The 21,472-nt window shown below is 38.6% G+C and overlaps 1 protein-coding gene across 1 annotated transcript in view; it reads right to left on the reverse strand.

Annotated features, from left to right (window-relative positions):
• Nucleotides 1–21,472, reverse strand: part of LOC126251728 (ankyrin-1-like) — a 165,477-nt gene that overhangs the window by 69,752 nt on the left and 74,253 nt on the right. The gene's annotated exons all lie outside the window — the stretch shown is intronic.

The following is a 21,472-nucleotide window of genomic DNA, read 5'->3' on the forward strand; positions in this document are numbered from 1 at the left end:
AATGCTCCTGCTGTCAGACGAAATTGCAGACCATAAGTCCAGGTGTAGGTCCAGTGTGTCTAGCAAGCAGACAGGTTTGTTACAGGCCCTCAAGTGGCCTCCTTCTGACCAATACGTAGACATCGCTGGCACTAAGGCAGAGCCATCTTTCATCAGAAAACATGACAGACCTCCACTTGGCCCTCCAAAAGGTCTTGCTCGACATCACCGAAGTCACAAATGGCAGTGGTTTGGAATCAGTGGAATGCACACTACAGGGCTATCGTTGAAGTAACCAACTTTTAAAGGTTTGTTGTGTCACTGTCGTACCAACTGCTGCTCAAATTGCTGCTGCAGATACTAAAGAATGTGCCAGAGCCACATGCCGAATACAGTGGTCTGCCCTCTCGGTAGTGCCATGCAGCCATCTGGAGCTCAGTCTTCTTGTGACTGTCTGGAGCTCAGTCTTCTTGTAACTACACATTCCAATGACCACCACTGCCAGCAGCCATGTACAATGCCTGGATTCCTGCCCTGTCTTTCTGTATATCGCAGAAGGAACAGCCAGCTTCTCGTTGCCCTATTACAAAATCTTGTTCAAACACAGTGAGTTGTTAATAATGGTGTCTTCATCGCCTTAAACTCATTCCTGATTAAAATTAACTTGCTACATGCGATCTCAAAGATAACTAATGCTCCAACCATTGTAGCATGTATTTAGAGCAAACCTGAGCTGCATCCTCATAGCAGCGCTACTAGTGCCACTCTTATGTGACTGGTGCAAAATCTGAGTAGATATCATGTTTCAGATGTAGAAACATACCCACCAACTTCGCTTTGTATTGCACAACTTCTTCTTTGCGTTGCAATCTTTTTTTTTTTTTCTGTCACTGTAACTTGTTTGTTTTCATGTCAATGTGTGTGTGTGTGTGTGTGTGTGTGTGTGTGTGTGTGTTTGTGTTTGTGTTTGTGTTTGTGTGCATGTGCATGTACATACCATTGTGCATGCTCAAACACAAATTATAACCCTCTGTCTGTAGAGATTTTCTGAATGAATAAATAATTGCTTGTCAAACATTTAAGCAGAAGCTAGTTTCTCATGCATTTGAATGTCTGTGACATGATATCTCCTAAACTATATGTCATAAAATGATATGATTTTGCAGGTACATTCAGTGGTGTGCATGACTCCATTTGCAACCTGTGTTGCAGATGGATTTGATAGTAAAGAAGCAGAAAATTAAAATGTCATGTCTGATACTAATGTTTTACTGTATAAGCAGCGAAAATGTAACTTTTTTTTTTTCCCCCCCTTTCGTAATTTTGTGGCAGGTGTAATGGACAAAAAGTTATGTAAAGATTCAAAATCATCTGTAATATTTGTTGGATGTTGCTAAATGCTCTCATCCTCAAATATTGGATGAATAAAATCCGAGTATTTGTGCACCATCAGTTACACTGACACAAGACAAACACATAGTTTCCAGCTGTAATTCTTATCTTGTTGTGTTAAACTTTTATCATAAGAATATATTTCTTAGTGAGTAAATTATGACAGCATTTTAAAATTTAAATTCAGTCAATAATTATGCAAAATATTGAAAATCAAATTCGTGTTGCCCCTGAGAACTGTTAGATAGGCAACCTGCAACTGTATATGGGTTCCAGATTGTGGAATAGTTGCTTAGTAATATTAATTTGCTCTCTCTACTAGTAGTTCTTGTCTTTTACCAGTGATTATAATGTTATTGTCATCAGCAATAGGAATTTTTCCCCACATCTAACATTGTCTGCACAGTCCTCAATGTATATCAAAATCAATATAGGTCCTAAGATGTTCATCTGAGGGCTTCCTATGTTATTTGAGGCATGTGCTACTTTTACTTTTTGTACCCTGTTTTTCAGATATAGTCAAAACCAGTCATTAACTGTTCCTCTTTTTCCTAATGATACTCAATTTTTAGTAGATTTTTATGGTAAACAGTATCAAATGCCAGTTATAGCTCTAAAAATATATGTATGCCACATTCATTCCTGTCTAATGTAAGCACCAGATTTTTAAACTCCACTATGACTGATTTTATACTGCTCCTACTCGGGAACCAAACTACACTTCACCGGGAAGGTTATATTTACCTAAGCAATCCATTAGGCTGTCTTTCATAATGAATTCTATTATTTTTGAGTATAATGACAGCAAAGAAAACGTGTTAGCAACCAGATTTCCAGAAGCAGATACGGATTCCGACCGTACGTCATTCATTATATGAACTGCGGATTAAAACTGAATAAATTGTAGAAATGTAGTAAACACAATTTATGATACAAGAATTTGGCTCCAAGATCTACCTCTCTATGACCATTTTAGTACCTTTACCTAAGATAGTAAAGAGAATCAAAAAGAAAATTGGAATCTGGGGAACACCAGCTTGGGTAATATGCATTGGGTTCAGAAAGGATAAAGGAACAAGAGATGACATTAGCCAGTGATTGACTGTAAAAGGAGAAAGGAGTACAACAGAAGATTATAGGTGTGAGATGAAATAATGAAGGAGGCAAAGTATCAAACAGCCAAAAAGACAAGGCCTGGTGGAAATTCATGGATAACACCTGAGATTATTGAATTTCTTTAATGAAAGGTAAAAAATAAAAATTCAGAAACTCAAACAGGCTGAGAGGTATACAAATGTCAGTCTAAATAGATAGATGCCTCATTCAAGAAAATTACGGAAAATATGACATTCTCTCACAATTATTGAGATACCTGGGAGAGCCAGCAATGACAAGACAGTTCCACCTGGTATGCTAGGTATATGAGACATGCAAAGTACCTTCAGGTTTCAAGAACAATGTAATCATCCCGATTTCAAAGAAGGTATTTTCTGATGGGTGTGAATATTACCAAATCATCAGTTTAACAAGTCATGGTTGGAAAATACTAAAACAAATTATTTACAGAAAATGGAAAGACTGGGGGAGATCAGTCTGGGTGTCAGGGAAAAGTGGGAACATGCAATGCTATACTACCCCATATGACTTATCTTAGATGATTGACTGAATTGAAGAAAGTCTAAACTACATTTATACCATTTGTTGACTTAGAGAAAACTTTTTACAATGATGACTGTAGCACACACTTTGAAATTCTGGCAGGGATAAAATACAGGGACTAAAAGATTATTTCCAACTTGTACAGAAACCAGCCTGCAATTATGAGTTTAAGTGCATGAAAGGGAAGCAGAAGTTTAGAATTGCATGAGACAAGGTCGTAGCCTATCCATGATGTAAATCGAGCATATAATAAAAGGAAAACAAAAAGGAATTTGGAAAGGGAAGTAAGGTTCAGTGGAAGAAATTAAGACTTCACTGTTTGCCAATGACACTGTAATTCTGTAAAAGATGGTAATAGACTTGGAAGTTCAGCTGAATGGTATGTACTATTACTTCAAAGGAGGTTATTAAGACAAAAATTGACGAAAGTAAAACAAGGGAAATGAGGTGTAGTAAAATTAAGCGATTTTAACCAAATTAGATTAAAAAGTGAGGCTCTAAAAGTAGCATACAAGTTTTACCATTTGAGTAGTAAAAGAACAGATGACAGTCAAAGTATGGATGATATGAAATTCAGACTGGCAATAGCAACAAAAGCATTTCTGAAAACAGAAATATTTTAACAATGAATTTACATTAAGTTGTTGTAATAAATACAAGGAACAGCCACTTTCTTATGTGTTTTTATTTAAGCTAATGCGTGTTTGAGCTTTCACCCATCTTGAATTAGTGTGATGTATATTTGAGTCTTCATTCAATACATATTTCCAACACTGACATCAAATTAGATGCTGTAGCCATCATGTGCAAAATAAAATTTTGTTTAGCTCCTACACTTTGTGAGTTGTATTGATTGATTTTTATTGTTGTAGAAGTGTCATGATGATCTCTCCATTGGCAAAAGATTCCGGAATAGTCCCCCATTCGGATCTCCAGGAGGGGACTGCCAAGGGGGAGGTTACCATGAGAAAAAGATTGAATAATCAACGAAAGGATAATGTTCTACAAGTCGGGGTGTGGAATGTCAGAAGCTTGAACATGGTAGGGAAACTAGAAAATCTGAAAAGGGAAATGCAAAGGCTCAATCTAGATATAGTAGGGGTCAGTGAAGTGAAGTGGAAGGAAGACAAGGATTTCTGGTCAGATGAGTATCGGGTAATATCAACAGCGGCAGAAAATGGTATAACAGGTGTAGGATTCGTTATGAATAGGAAGGTAGGGCAGAGGGTGTGTTACTGTGAACAGTTCAGTGACCGGGTTGTTCTAATCAGAATCAACAGCAGACCAACACCGACAACAATAGTTCAGGTATACATGCCGGCGTCGCAAGCTGAAGATGAACAGATAGAGAAAGTGTATGAGGATATTGAAAGGTTAATGCAGTATGTAAAGGGGGACGAAAATCTAATAGTCATAGGCAACTGGAATGCAGTTGTAGGGGAAGGAGTAGAAGAAAAGGTTACAGCAGAATATGGGCTTGGGACAAGGAATGAAAGAGGAGAAAGACTAATTGAGTTCTGCAACAAGTTTCAGCTAGTAATAGCAAATACCCTGTTCAAGAATCACAAGAGGAGGAGGTATACTTGGAAAAGGCCGGGAGATACGGGAAGATTTCAGTTAGATTACATCATGGTCAGACAGAGATTCCAAAATCAGATACTGGACTGTAAGGTGTACCCAGGAGCAGATATAGACTCAGATCACAATATAGTAGTGATGAAGAGTAGGCTGAAGTTCAAGACATTAGTCAGGAAGAATCCATACGCAAAGAAGTGGGATACGGAAGTACTAAGGAATGACGAGATGCGTTTGAAGTTCTCTAACGCTATAGATACAGCAATAAGGAATAGCGCAGTAGGCAGTACAGTTGAAGAAGAATGGACATCTCTAAAAAGGGCCATCACAGAAGTTGGGAAGGAAAACATAGGTACAAAGAAGGTAACTGCGAAGAAACCATGGGTAACAGAAGAAATATTTCAGTTGATTGATGAAAGGAGGAAGTACAAACATGTTCCGGGAAAATCAGGAATACAGAAATACAAGTCGCTGAGGAATGAAATAAATAGGAAGTGCAGGGAAGATAAGACGAAATGGCTGCAGGAAAAATGTGAAGACATTGAAAAAGATATGATTGTCGGAAGGACGGTCTCAGCATACAGGAAAGTCAAAACAACCTTTGGTGACATTAAAAGCAACAGTGGTAACATTAAGAGTGCAACGGGAATTCCACTGTTAAATGCAGAGGAGAGAGCAGATAGGTGGAAAGAATACATTGAAAGCCTCTATGAGGGTGAAGATTCATCTGATGTGATAGAAGAAGAAACAGGAGTCGATTTAGAAGAGATAGGGGATCCAGTATTAGAATCGGAATTTAAAAGAGCTTTGGAGGACTTACGGTCAAATAAGGCAGAAGGGATGGATAACATTCTATCAGAATTTCTAAAATCATTGGGGGAAGTGGCAACAAAACGACTATTCACGTTGGTGTGCAGAATATATGAGTCTGGCGATATACCATCTGACTTTCGGAAAAGCATCATCCACACAATTCCGAAGACGGCAAGAGCTGACAAGTGCGAGAATTATCGCACAATCAGCTTAAAAGCTCATGCATCGAAGCTGCTTACAAGAATAATATACAGAAGACTGGAAAAGAAAATTGAGAATGCGCTAGGTGACTATCAGTTTGGCTTTAGGAAAAGTAAAGGGACGAGAGAGGCAATTCTGACGTTACGGCTAATAATGGAAGCAAGGCTAAAGAAAAATCAAGACACTTTCATAGGATTTGTCGACCTGGAAAAAGCGTTCGACAATATAAAATGGTGCAAGCTGTTCGAGATTTTGAAAAAAGTAGGGGTAAGCTATAGGGAGAGACGGGTCATATACAATATGTACAACAACCAAGAGGGAATAATAAGAGTGGACGATCAAGAACAAAGTGCTCATATTAAGAAGGGTGTAAGACAAGGCTGTAGCCTTTCGCCCCTACTCTTCAATCTGTACATCGAGAAAGCAATGATGGAAATAAAAGAAAGGTTCAGGAGTGGAATTAAAATACAAGGTGAAAGGATATCAATGATACGATTCGCTGATGACATTGCTATCCTGAGTGAAAGTGAAGAAGAATTAAATGATCTGCTGAACGGAATGAACAGTCTAATGAGTATACAGTATTGTTTGAGAGTAAATCGGAGAAAGACGAAGGTAATGAGAAGTAGTAGAAATGAGAACAGCGAGAAACTGGCCAAGAGAAGTCTACTAATATCAAATACCGGCCATAATTTGAGGAAGAAATTTCTGAGGATGTACGTCTGGAGTACAGCATTGTACGGTAGTGAAACATGGACTGTGGGAAAACCGGAACAGAAGAGAATCGAAGCATTTGAGATGTGGTGCTATAGACGAATGTTGAAAATTAAGTGGACTGATAAGGTAAGGAATGAGGAGGTTCTACATAGAATCGGAGAGGAAAGGAATATGTGGAAAACACTGATAAGGAGAAGGGACAGGATGATAGGACATCTGCTAAGACATGAGGGAATGTCTTCCATGGTACTATAGGGAGCTGTAGAGTGCAAAAACTAAAGAGGAAGACAAGACATTGGAATACATCAAGCAAATAATTGAGGATGTAGGTTGCAAGTGCTACTCTGAGATGAAGAGGTTAGCACAGTAACACAGGAAAGGAATTCATGGCGGGCCGCATCAAACCAGTCAGTAGACTGATGAAAAAGAAAAAAAAGAAAAAAAAAAAAAGAGAGACCTCAGAGATCATCTGAGTCATTACAAAGTCAATATTACATAGTATAAATGTTACACAAATAATTACAAAAACAAGAAAAATATTACACAATATAAATGTTACACAAATGATTATGGTACCTTCACACAAAAATAAAACAGAGAAACTTCTGGTACAAATTGATATTGCATAGTAAATTTAGCCAATTACAGACTTACTCATATATAGAAGCATATAAAAACTGATCACAAACTGTACTCATACCATATTCTTTGCCTCCCTTAAAAATTCATCAGTTTCATAAATGCTGAGCTCAAGAAGAAATTCTTTTACTTTTTTTTTTTTGAATTGTTGATTTGGAAGATCCCTGATATGTTGGGGTATGGCATTAAAAAATTTTATAGACTTGTAGAAGAATCACTTTTGTGTTTTTTTTTTTTATAGTTACATCGGAAAGAAACTAGGTCCTGCTTGTTTCTTGTGTTATAATCATGTCGCATGTCATACTGTTGATAACTTGGATAGTTTTCCTTAATATGCATTACACACTGTAGTATAAATATTGACGGCAGGGTCATAATCTATAATTTTTTAAAGCTTGGCCTACAGTGAGCTCTGGGTGCCAAGCTACATATCAGTCTTATTGCCTTCTTTTGTAGTTTGAAGACATTAGCTGCCTTGCTTTGATGTCCCCACAGTATTGTACCATAGGAAATGTGACTGTGTATTAAAGCAAAATAAACCACTTTAAGTACTGGCACATTTAGACAAAGACGCAGCTTCCTTAGAGCAAATATTCCTTTGCTAATGCTGCTTCCCACTTTTTCTATATGGCTACCCCAGGATAATTTTGAATCAATTGAGATTCCAAGGAAATTAACAGTATTTGAGCTCTACTCAAGTTCAGCATTATTATTCCATGATACATACAGGTCTTGTAATTTTTTTTTACACGTAGGGAATTAGTTTTACACCAATTTTCAACTTTGACAGTGCACTGGTCTGCTTCATATTTCACCTCCTGTGCTGTTTCTGCAGTTATACAGACTGCAAGGTCATCTGCAAATACGTAAGTCCTAGTTGACGGCCCAACTATGTTACATGGTAAGTCATTTATATAAATAATAAATAGAATTGGGCCAAGTACAGAACCTTGTGGGACACCCATGCCCACAGGTAAGTAATCTGATTCTGCACCATTAAAAACCACCTTCTGCACTCTATTACTTAGATAAGATTTAATAATTCCAGAGCACCTCCTGTAAAGCCACAGAATTGCAGTTTGTTCAATAAGATTTCATGAGACACAGTGTCGAAAGCTTTTGATAAATCAAAGAATTTATTCTGAACCACTAGCTTGCTTTCTAGTTGCTTCACACACTGTGTTAAAAGTGATAAGGCACATTTAACAGTTCCTAACCCTGATATGAAGCCAAATTCACTATCAGTGAAGATTTTGTTTTCTTCAAAGTATTTTACTATTTGATTATTTAATATAGCTTCTATCACTTTAAACAAGATTGGCACAATTGAAGCAGGCCTAAAATTATAACAACTTGAGAGGCTGCCTTTTTGTGTATTGGAGTGACTTTAACAAACTTTAATGCCTTTGGGAACTGAGCCTTCAAAATACATGTATTTACTACATGTGTTATCAATTCTGGCAGTTGAACTGAATCACACTTTAACATGGCTGAACTTAAACCATAAACGTCATTACTAAAACTGTTCTTCATTTTCCTCAGTATATTAGTAACATCCTGTACCTTGACCAGTTTAAAGCTAACAAATGTACTTTCAGGCTTTGTGGTGTTTCTCAGGTAGTATTTATGGTCAGTGGCTATATTGGAAGTGCCAATCACCTTTATTATTTCTTGCACCTTCTCAGTGAAGAATGTATTTAACTGTGCAGCATGCAGATTACTGCTTTCAGCCTGTGAAGTCATTTTCCTGTTGCACTGACTGTTAATGATATTCCACATTGCATGTGTCTTATTTTCAAATGTTAGTATTATAGCTTCATTTTTTTTTTTACACCTAGCTTTCTTTAAGGCCTGTCTTAACCTTTTCTTTTTCAATGTGAGCATGTCTTTAAATACTTGAGAATCTGTACTTCTATACCAGTCATAATATTGATCACACTCCCTCTTGATCTTCAACACCTTTTCATCCTTGACCTTATTTACTCAAAGTGCCTTTTTAATATTTAGTAACTTAATGGGAAAGGACATCTTAGCATATACAGAAAGAGTAGATATGAGTTCTTCCACCTTTCCATCTATTGCAAGTTCTTGATAAAACTGCAACCAATTACTTTTATCAATATGAGACTTAAACATATTTAGATTATCATAATTGACCACACATACTTTATTTCCTGCCATGTGCACTGAGTCAGTGTTACAATTTCTTGTTATATCTGTTCTAAGAAGTAGTGGCCAGTGGTCAGATACCCAGGTCTTAATTACCTCTGACTTGAGATGCATTAACTCATTTGATACAACTATATTGTCAATACAGGTACCAGTACCTTTATAATGTGGCATTGTTATTTCAGTGGTTGTAATATAAAGACCAAAAGAATTTAATAAATTATTTACATATGACTTATAGATAGTGGACAACTGAAAATTCAGTTTGAAATATCCACAGATTAGTATCCTACACTTATACTTACAGACTGTCTCACATAAAGACACTAACTTGTTAACAAAATCATCTGTTGAATTGCATCCAGTCTTAGTTGAGTACAAAGCTACAACTATTAAATTTAAATCTGTTAACATAACAGCTGCAATTTCACATAACATTTCTAGAGATAATGCTTTAATTTTTGCTATTGGTTCATATTTAATCCCTTTTTTTAGAAATATAACACACCCACCATGATTTTTATTAGTTCTACAATATTTGTCAGCTAGGGTATAACCCTCAGGGCAGTATAGATCTATTTCATCATGCTTTAACCAGTGTTCTACGAGACAGACTACATCTAAGTGATAAGTCTCTATGACGTCTTCCACTACTTCCAACTTATTAGATAAACACTGTACATTCCAGTGAAGGACATTAAAATTGTCTGATCTGTGCCTGAGTCTGTTTACCTTTAGATCTTCCTCCCCCTTCAGCCTACCACTAAAAAATCATTTAGATGGGAGGGAAGCACTGTTTTCTGTTTACTCACCCTGTTAGTATTTGGTCTTGTTACTGGGATTAGTGATGATGCTGATTCATCTGCTGCTGCTGCTGGTGGTGGTGGTGGTGGTGGTAGTGGATCTGCCATGACTGATGGTGGATTATGCCTACTGTTGCTGTTGATGAGGATTGTCTTGCTTCAGTCGATGCTGGTTTTCCTGCCACTGGTGAGGGCTGTGCTGAATCAGCTGATGATGGTGGTTTTGTTTCTGATATTGATAGTGGTTTTTTGTTGCTGTAGTTTTTGATGGTTTCACTGCTGTAGTTGGTGGTGGTTGCTGTACTATTATTTGTAGCTGGCATGGTAATCTTCGTTCTACTGTTGTCATCAATGTCTCTAAAATTTTAAAGCTGAGAAGTCTCTTTCCCTTTCCGTTTAAGTACATACCATGTCTTGTAAAACTGTCTCTCTGTAGGTAGTTAACATGTAGAAATTGAGCGTTTTCATACATTTTGCATATGTTCTCGAACTGTTTGTTGGCTTTCATGATTTCTTTATTTACACACGAAACGTTTCTGAGGCCGTGTCTATGCGGAATACCAATTATGATCATTGTTTTACTCTTATTGGTATTCAGTATTTCTTTTAAGTTTTCGAGGGCACTCAATAATTCGTTCCTACCTTTCTCATCGAAATTGTAGATGTACTTTTGGTTGTGTTTTGATTTGCATATAATTCTTCAGGTTTTTCGTCTGTTTCTAAAACACTGAAACTGTTTTTTAATGGCACTTCGAATATGTTTTCACTTTGTTTTCCACAATTGAATTGTTTAGGTCTCATATTTACCATGTATTGCTTTTTAGGTATACTTACTTTCCACACAACAAGCAGAGTAGAAAGTAAGTACATCTAAAAAGCAATACATCATAATACACAACTTGCAAAGTGTAGTAATTAAACAAAATTGTTATTTTGCACAGGCCAGCTGCAGCATCCACTTTGCTGTTGATGATGTAACTATGTACTGACAGATGACTCAAATACATACTGTGATATCTGAAATTCGTGAAATTAGCTTAAATAAAAATATATAACAAAGTGGGTGGTTGTGTATTTATTAAAATAATATAAACCATAGCCACAGAACTCAACAGTCAGTAAAATGGATAAATTATAAACTTAATTGTTAGGAATTCTTTTATGAAAGTGTTTGCTGGAGTGTAAATTTATACAGAAGTGAAAAGTAGGTTATAAGCAGCATAGATAAGGAGAGAATCAAAAGCTTTTCAAATGTGGTGCAACAGTAGAATGCTGAAGATTACATAGGTAGATCAAATCACTAACAAAGAGAGAAAAGAGCATTATGGCACAAACTGATTAAAAGAAGGGAGTGATTAGTAGGACACATCCTGAGGCATGAAGGAATAGTCTGTTTGATTATGGGGGAAAGTGTGCAAGGTAAAAATTGTAGAAGCAGACAAAGGTTTGACTGCACTACAAAGATTCAGTTACGTTCAGGTTATAATATTTAATCATCATGCAAAACTTATGGATGACAAACTGCAACTGTGATTTAAATTGGCAACTTATTTGGTAATAAAAACCAGTCACTTTTTTGGGCTTTCTATGTGATTTATTGTACTGTTAACATGTGTTTGAGCCACTGCATGCTCATCATCAGATGGAAGTGATATGGGAACATTATATCATGGACCAAGTGTAGCTAGACACTTTGGTGATGATGCTAGTGAAAATGATGGAAATTTAGTTATTGCTACTCACCACATTTACCATTTCATAGATGTTTCATTACCATTAACTAAATTTCCATCATTTTTGCCAGCATTATCACTACAGTGTCTAGCTACACTTGGTCCATGATATAATGCTCCTGTGACACCTTCATTTGATGATGAGCCTGCAGTAACTTGAAAACATGTTAATGGTACAATAAACTGTATCAAAAACCTGAAAAAGTGAGTGGTTTCATATTAATTCCCAAATAAGCCCCCAATTACTTGTTATGTTGTATTCATCATTTATGACAGGTTCTTGAAATACCAGGTATCTTATGTTTGTATGTCTGTGTATCATAGAATATTCAATGTTTATTCCATAACAAAAATGCTTTCTAAGTGCTTGTACTTCACTGAGGACCATGCCTTTGATTTGGACTCAATTCCAGTTACAACATTTCTTTGGGTTTTGTGAGAGGTCGTTCAATAAGATTCTGCAGTCACTCATGGCTTCAGATATTGCTCTTTTGGCAGATTAACATATTTTATTCAGCACATCTTTTTCTATAGCTCTATGCTCTGTTTTACACCTACTGTGGGGTAGCATGTCTATCATGGAGGATACCTCCCACCTTAAACCGTTCTTCTTACCACATATAGGTCTAGTGATTGGTCAACTATTCTTCGATCTAAATCTGAGTTACAGTTACTCTGCACTTCCTGTCTGGAGTCAAATGATTTGACTTCCTTCTCAAGATATGACACTATAGCTTCATTACCTAGTTTCCTGAACAAGTAAATCTTTCTGCTTGTTTTAGTTGCTCTTTGTACTTAGGTGATAATTGTTGTTACAGTTGTCTCATGGTTGGATCGTAATTTTTATTCCAGGTTATTAATTCAAATAAAAAGTTGAAAGCAGAATACACTGTCAATGAACATTATGATGTGAAAAATATTATGCAACTGTTGAATGAAGTTACAGATGTGCACAATCCAGATAGTGAAGTTTTCAAATCTTTAGACATGTAAAATCTCTACAGTAACATTCCCATGAAAAAACCACTGACATCATTAGGCATAACTTAGTAAAATATGTTAAGATTGGCACTGCAAAAGTAATAGAGCTGATCAAATGTTTGGAATATGCACTAAACTGTAGCTACCAATTCTGTGTGTGCACCATTCATAGATCGTGCATGAATCTTGTGCTTCTTTCAGCCACTACAGACCACCTGGCCTGCTCATATGACAGCAGTTGCATGCACAGCCTGCTGGCTGTGCCCCCTGTTAAAACTTATGATTATACAGACCAGAGCACAAGACTCTGCTGGCCACTTGTGTATTGCTAATTGTACTGTGCCTTGTCTTCCATGTGTGTGTACTGTTTGACCAATAAATTACAGTGTTCTGGGGTTAGAACATTTTTTGGTGATGAGTACAGTATTCAACTCCATGTGTTCCACTTCAGTCATTAGTCCCTTGAGTTTAATTTCCATGGAGGCAACGCTTAATCTCTTCTCGAGCTGCAGCAGGTGCTGACAGTTGCTATTTCCAGTTTAACAAATATACTAGCACAACCTGCAACCCCGCCAACTACACATCCACTGCTGTTCCCTGTGAACGACAATGCAGCAGAAGACTGGGACACTTACAAAAAAGCACCTGCAACCACATTTACAGGGATTTGGGGTAACAGACACAAACTTGTGCAAGGTCCTTTTTGTTTTGTTGTGGATTTCACCTCACAGGTATCAGGTCAGCTCTCCCTCTTACAAGAACCTTCAAGTATTTCTTTTGATCAGATGTGTGAACTAGGTCCTATCTATCACTGTAAACATATTCACATAATTGCAGCTCATGTGGAGTTTTACCACTGCCAAAACTGTCATACAGGACATGGGTGCAGATCTATATGAACTATGACACTGTTGTAATTTTCTGACAAATGTTCATGACGAATCCTATGCTGATCAAATGGTTCATGATGCAATCTTACATTTTGCTTCTGATAGTAAAGTCCAAAAGCAAGCTATACAGTGTGAAAATCCTATGCTTAAGGAGGTATTGAACATAGCTCAGTCATTTGAAGTTTCACAGGTGGCAGGAAGTCAGATAAAAGCCTAGTCCAAAGTTTCTGAATCATTTCCTTTTACTCCTCTCAGCCTACAGTCAGTTTCCAAAAGAACACAGATGCTATTGCACCAGTCCAGCAGACATCTCAGTGTCTTATAGATAATCAGCATTTGCAACAAAAACAGCCTGCACCGCAACTGCAACAGCCTTGCACTCTGCTGCCTTCATGTCCATACTGCTTCATTCAACATGAACAGACTGCCTGTCTTGAGACATGCTGATCAAGTTCCGTATCAGCAGTTAGATACTCTCTGTGCTGAATTTTCCTCTCTATTTTCTCCAGAACTGAGTTGTGCAACACAATCTCAGGCCCATAATATGATGAAACAGTCTGCCCACCTCTGTTTTCTTTGGGCCCACTCAGTACCGTAACTTTACAGGATCAAAATAAAGCTAAACTAGATTGTCTTCAATCCCTTGATGCTATTCAACCTGTTTCTCCAGTGAATGCTCAAAAACACTGGAGGCAGCCAAAAACCCAAACTGTGAATTATGCCTCTGCAGTGATTTTTTAAAAATCTATTAATGCACAGTTAATCACTGATACCTGTCCTTTGCCACACCCTGACAAGCTGTTAGCATAATTACAAGTGGCCATTATTTCTCAAAGATTGACTTGGTAGAGCCATATTTATGGTTGTCACTCAACAAGGAATCTAAACACATTCTAGTTATCAATATTTCATTTGGGCTTTATCAATACCAGCATTTGCCTTTTGGTGTCGCAAGAGCACCATCTATTTTTCAATGGTTTTTAGAGTAACTTACTGCATTAGTTCCAGGTTGCATCAACTATTTAGATAACATAGTAGTATCTGGTGCCCCTACAGAGAAAAATTTGCAGAACCTTCATGCTGTGTTTCCTGTTTTACAGACTACAGTGTTAAAGTGCAGTCTGGACAAGATGCAGTTTCTTCAACTGTCCATTATTTATTTGGGTTTTGAAGTGTTGCGCACTGGCATTGAACCATTATGCAAGCATATTGATGCTACTGCTGAGTTGCCACACCCCATGTTCATTAAGGTATTACAAGCATTTTTAGGCAAAATTGCATACTCGCACAAATTCATACTGGATGCTGCTACTGTGGCACAGCCATTCCATGCATTATTACCTAAAGATGTTCCTTTCCACTGGTCTCCAGCTAGTGACTGGGCATTCAAGTTGTTTAAATCTGAGGTGCAAATCAGCCCCTTGTTTGGTCAACTTTCAGTCAGGCCAGCATCTTGTGTTAGCAAGACACGTCTCAATTCGGCCTCAGTGCCGTCCTTGCTCATAAGTATGCAGACGATTTGGAACAGCCTATTGCTTATGCCTCTAAATCATTAAATTCAGCACACCAGTATTCTTCTCGGGTAGAGAAAGAGGCTCTGGTAATCATGTATGCTCTAAAAATATTTCATGTTTTCCTATACGGAACAAAGTACCACATGATCGCAGACCACAAGCCGCTGGTGTCTCTTTGTAATCCTTCGGCATCCTTGCCAGACAAAGCCACACATCACTTGCAGCAGTGGGATTTTTTCCTGTCACAATGCAATTATGAGATACACTTTTGACCTACAGCGTAATGGGCAAATGCTGATGCCTTATTGTGTTTGTCGAATGGACCAGGCTCAGAGTCTGATAAAGAAGAACTACTTTGTTTTCATTTAGACATGGAAGCTCAAAATGTTGTTGATGGTTTTCCTATTACTAGGATTAAAATTGCAGCTATGGATCCTATTTCAAGTGCAACATGGCTGGCCAGACAAATGTCTGGCCCGTACTTCTGATCCTTTGAGAAATTATTTTGTTTTACAAAATCATCTGTCAGTTTGGGACAGATTACCGGTGTTAGCTACAGAAGACACTACTCCTTTGGTTGTAGTTTCATCCAACTTTTGTTGTGAGGTTATGTGATCATTACAAGTGGACCACTGTGGTGTGTCACATACAACCACATTTTCAGCCATGCACTGATTGGGAAATAGAATGAGTTGTTACAGTCCGTACACAGTATCCCACCCTTCAGGCAGCTCCCCATTCTTCTTTGTCTGCGTGGCTGGATCCACATCAACCTTGGAAATGAATTTATGTAGATTTCATGGAACCTTTTTTTTTTTAATTTCTACTGGCCGATGCTTATTCTAAGTTTCCATATGTGGTGCATTGTCTGTCTGCTTCTGTGGTAGCAAACATTTCTGCTTTGTCAAAAATTTTTGCAACGGAAGGTCTTCTGTGTATGTTAGTTACTGACAATGAGCCCCAGTTCAACTTTCAAGAATTTGAAGATTTTTGTAAAAGCAGTCATGTTCACCATGTCACGGCTCCTCCTTTCTACCCTCAGTTGAATGAGAAAGCAGAATGACTGGTACAAATGTTCAAGATTCAGATGAAAAAAATATGTTTTGGATGTGTTCTCCGCAGTTCTGCTCCGCAGCTCCGCAGTTCTTATAGGTACAACCCATTGGCAATAAGAGTTCAAAAGAGTTGTTGCATGGTTGTCAGCCTAGATTCTGCTACATCTGCTTTGGTCAATGCCAGGCCATCTGCCGGCACCAGCACCACAACACCTCCGGCCTGGAACAGTTGTTTGTGCTTGTGGGTTTGGCTGCCAGCCGAAATGGGTGCCAGGGGTAATTGAGAATACCCATGACCAACACCTCTGCATCATCCACACAGATGAGGGGAGGGCATCATGACATGTCAACCAGCTATGACCTCACGTGGACAGCCATCTGCTCAGCTATCTCCTACATTGTGGCCAGCGCTCTCACTTTCTCCACCATTGCCACTGCTGATGTTTTCACAACAGTCTCCTCTGCTGTAAGTGCACCCTTCAGCTGTCATAGGCCACAGCGGGAGCCCAGCTCCCCGCAGTGTTGTTTCCAACGCCTCAGCCAATGCTGCCTCCTGCACAGCCAGCACCACCCATTCCACCTCCTTCGCCACAACCTCCTTCCCTGGGGTCGGACTCAGATGTGGAAATGGACAGTGTGCCAGCATCACCTGTCTTACCATATGGCCTCCCACAGTGGTGTGGGTGGTGCACCTGGCCACACTCACACCACTTCCAATACTTCACACCAGTGTCAGCATGTTGCATGACTCAACAACCAACATCGACCACAAAAGAAATGGAAATGAGCACAGTGCTCACTTCTTCACAATAGAAGAGGAGTGCTGTACCTACCAATATTATGTATGCGCTGCTTCACAGTTTGCACATGAAGTTTGGGCTTGATTCAGCCACTAGCTAATATGACAGCAGCTAATACAACAGCCTGCTGGCTGAGCAAATTGTTGGAACTAATGAATATATAAAATGGAGTGCAAGGCTCCACCAGCCACTTATGTAATGCTAATTGCATTGTACCTTGTCTTCCATGTGTGTGTGCTGTTTGAGCAATAAACTGCAGTGTTCTGGGATTAGAACACACTATCTTCTAGTTTTCCTGGTTTCAGTAACAAAATATATTGGCAAAGAGATAGCTTGGGTATGGGGAACTGTCTTTCCATAACGGTGGTAGTCATTTTCATGAATGATTTGGAATGGAAATTGTTTGAGAAACTTTCATAAGTTATTACAGTAGTGACAGAAGGTAATAATACTGATGTACATGAAGTGTCACAATTGAAAAGTGGTATGCATTAAAAAATGGAATTCACTGCAGAATTGAAAGACAGAGGATCTATTTATTACTTACATCTCACTATCACAATGGTTGGGAATACGCGAACACTCACAATCTACAGGAAGCCAACATGTACTGACGTAGTTATTAATGCAAATTCTTGCCATCTGTCAAGATACAAGAGGGTTTTTTTCTACATCCGTGATCCATCAATTGCTTCTTTTACCTTTGTCAGTCAAAGAAATATGTAATGAACTGAGTACTTAAAACAAAATGTAATAGCTAACGAGTACTCCTGAAAAGATGTAGGGTGCCCTTACAATAGAGTAAAGAAAAAAGAATAAAGGAGAACTTGCTCATAGCCAGTAGATATGGGATTACAGAAGTGTCCAATTCCACCCATCTGCTTTCACCCATGACACCATAAACATGGCAGAAATGGCTATTCTAAGCATCTCCAATATGGCACCTATAATGTCACTACACACAATCTGTCAGAACACAAAGAAATTTGTAGTAAGAATGCTGACCGCCATGTGACAAGTGAAATCCACTCCGACAGCTTGTATCCAGATGCGGCCGCATATGTGTCTGTGCACCCTGAAGACACATATCACACAAATGACAGTGATGTCTCTTATACTTGGAGCACCAGAACTCAAGGCCAGAAAAGATTCAATGAGGAAGAGCTGAGGTCCCCAGAAATCAGAATTCCAAAGCGGAATAACCATAAGCAGAAGGTAGAGAGGAAAAGTTTAAAATGCATGTAAATAAGACAATAAAATCTCCCTCCAAAAATAAAGTCAAACTAACGGGACAACCACAGGAAGTTGGTGGTTTTAGGGTGGGGACAAGCTAAATATAATAGTAAAAAGAACACACCATGATCCAAAAAAAAAAAAAAAAACAAAATGACAAAAAAATTACAACATTCCACTACAGCAACAAAATCTACAGGGATCTGACACTTCCCTTGACCTAGATACTAAAACACCAACACCTTCAACTAAAACTACGAAAATTGGAATCGGTCATTTTTCTAGACCTACATAGGTCATCCAAAACTACTGATACCAAAATACCAACCCTTACAGCTATGATAAATAAAGCCAAAACCACAACACCTAAAAAATCAAACATCCCTACATACATTAAAACACATTCAATACACCATAAATACACAAAACATCACAACTCAAGAAGAAGAATAGACCCAAAAAAAAAACAATTACTTACCACCAACAAATTCTAACACTGTAAACTAGGTCACTCACTCCAATCACACATACACATACACACATGCCGACACTGCCACATGTACCCGTCCCTGATCCGAGATGTCGGAACTTGGTCATCCTCATGTTCTCGCGACAAATACTACACTTCATAGTCTCAGCAATCAGACCAAATAGCCGGAGGAATTTACTAACAGACAACATGTCCTCCCCCATTTCCAATTACAACATAGCACTGTTATATTTCATCATCATAGCCATACCTAACAACAGAAGCTACACAAAAAATTAAACATCTTACCGACCACAAACAGCAGACCAATAACGCCTACCAAAAATGCCAAACACATGAACAAAAAAAACTAATTGATAGCTCACTGAAAAAACTTCCAATCCTACTTTTGGAACTACAAACATGCCAACAACTTCACACATCCAACACCAAGGCTCAAATGAACCCAATACAACAAATTACATTCAACACATACACACACACCACCAGAGGGCACCATCAAACAATAACAAGATGACATCTACAAACACACCAACTCATAAACTCTATGCCATAATGATATCACACACCACCACACCCTTATGTCACGGGTCAAAGCAGATGGATGGAATCGGACGCTTCCATTGATGTGCAGACAGTAGTAAAAGTATAGCTAAAGTCAAACCTGTGACCATGATATTTCATGAAAGTTCAGTCCAATGTCAGGTGTGCCTTCCAAGGAACAACATATAAAATTTGGGAGTTAGACTTAACAAATACAAGAAAACAAATTTTCAGTGTCGGGGTATATAGGATTCATTGTACCAATGTGACCACTAAAAATAAGCAATCATTTGATATCAGGTTTAAGGACCATTTATGATCACAGAATGGTTCATATTCATTTATGTAAAGTTTGGAAGGTGGGAGACGAGATACTGGCAGAAGTGAAGCTGTGAGGATGGGGCGTGAGTCATGCTTGGGGAGCTCAGATGGTAGAGCACTTGCCCACAAAAGGCAGAGGTCCCGAGTTAGAGTCTTGGTCCGGCACGTAGTTTTAATCTGCCAGGAGGTTTCATATCAGCACACACTCTGCAGCAGAGTGAAAATCTAATTCTGGAAACATCCCCCCGGCTAAGGCCAAGCCATGTCTTCGCAATATCCTTTCTTTCAGGAGTGCTATTCTGCAAGGTTCACAGGAGAGCTTCTGTAAAGTTTGGAAGGTAGGAGACAAGATACTGGCAGAAGTGAAGCTGTGAGGACAGGGCGTGAGTCATGCTGGGGTAGCTCAGATGGTAGAGCACTTGCCTGCGAATGGCAGAGGTCCCAAGTTCGAGTCTTGGTCCAGCACACAGTTTTAATCTGCCAGGAAGTTTCATATCAGCGCACACTCCACTGCAGAGTGAAAATCTCATTCTGTGTTCTACCAACTTAGCAGCAACCACAGTGTCACATTCTACACGGGCATGACAACTATCAAGCGGTCTCTCCACATGAATAGCCACTGACAAACTATGGCCAAGAGGGAGATGGACCACCCGTTTCCTGGTCATACCATCTAGCACTATGTGCTTCACCTTGATGACTGCTTCACAGCCTATGCCATATGGTTTCTTAGCATCAGTACCAGTTGCTCTGAACTGTGCAGGTGGGAACTCTTCCTACAACATATCTTTCACTCCCTTAACCCCCTGGCCTTGACCTTCGCTACTCCCTATCCTCCACCTACCTATCCACTTCCCTGCTCCAATCACAGTGCTGAATTTGCCTTCTTTCCCACCAATGCTCCTACATATTCCTTCTTCCTCTCTACTTCTCTCCTCACCTTTCTCCCATGCCTCCCCACTCCTCCCTGCCACACACAGCCTTCCAATGCTGCATCTAGTGCAGCCGTATCCTGTCCCCATCATATTCTTGCATGCTCCCACAGGCAGCACTAGCTTCTTCCCCAATCACACTACCCTGCTATCCCACTCACTTTCCAACCCATGCCTCTTCCTTATTCTCACTACCAACACCAGACAGACTGCGTTTTTTATCATATGCAGCCACATTTCGGCCTTAGTGCCAGGAGACGTGTGAGAGTTGTTCTGTCTCAATACGTGTGAGTTTTTTTACTTATGAAGGAAGACTTTGACCAAAAGCTGAAATCTTTCCATCATTCCTTTTGATTGTTCTTGTCTGCAACTCAAGACCTCCTCTACATGGTGAATAATAATCTATCCATTCCATATTGTTGATATATAAAAGAGTTATGCTAAAGATGTTCTGTTTGACAGTAGCCACTCCATCTCATCATGTGTTTATAAGACTACTGTTTGTTGAAGAATATAATATCATGTTGCACTTATCCTGGTTGGAATCTTGATTTGTGATACTCTGTTGCATTTTGTTTTATAGTGACATGTCTTCATAATGATCCCAAATGCATCTGATGCAGTTTTCTAAAATGTAAAAAAATTATTTGTGTTACAGCCAAGATGCCTCTAGATTTTTTAGATATGGAGATGGTCATTATCAACAAAAATTAAGTCTGGTGTAATGAATTGTGATCAATAACTGGAATAAATATATAAATATCTCCAGAGTTCAGAGTGCAATGTTTGCAGTTACTGTGACACAACTTATATTGCATGATCACTGAGATCATTTTCAAAGTGGACATCCTCAAAAAAGTCAGATATATTTGTCGCCCTTACATCTAAAATACTTTTTTCATGAGAGTGCTTCCATGCCATTTTTTCAAAGCAGTATTCATAAAAAGCATTTACTATTGTTCCACAGCATGTCTTGTCACGCCCACAAGTTACAAAACTGTAACTATCTCAACTGATCATTGCCTGATTAAAA

Source organism: Schistocerca nitens, chromosome 4 (genome assembly GCF_023898315.1).
Source record: "Schistocerca nitens isolate TAMUIC-IGC-003100 chromosome 4, iqSchNite1.1, whole genome shotgun sequence".
Classification (NCBI taxonomy): Eukaryota; Metazoa; Arthropoda; class Insecta; order Orthoptera; family Acrididae; genus Schistocerca; species Schistocerca nitens.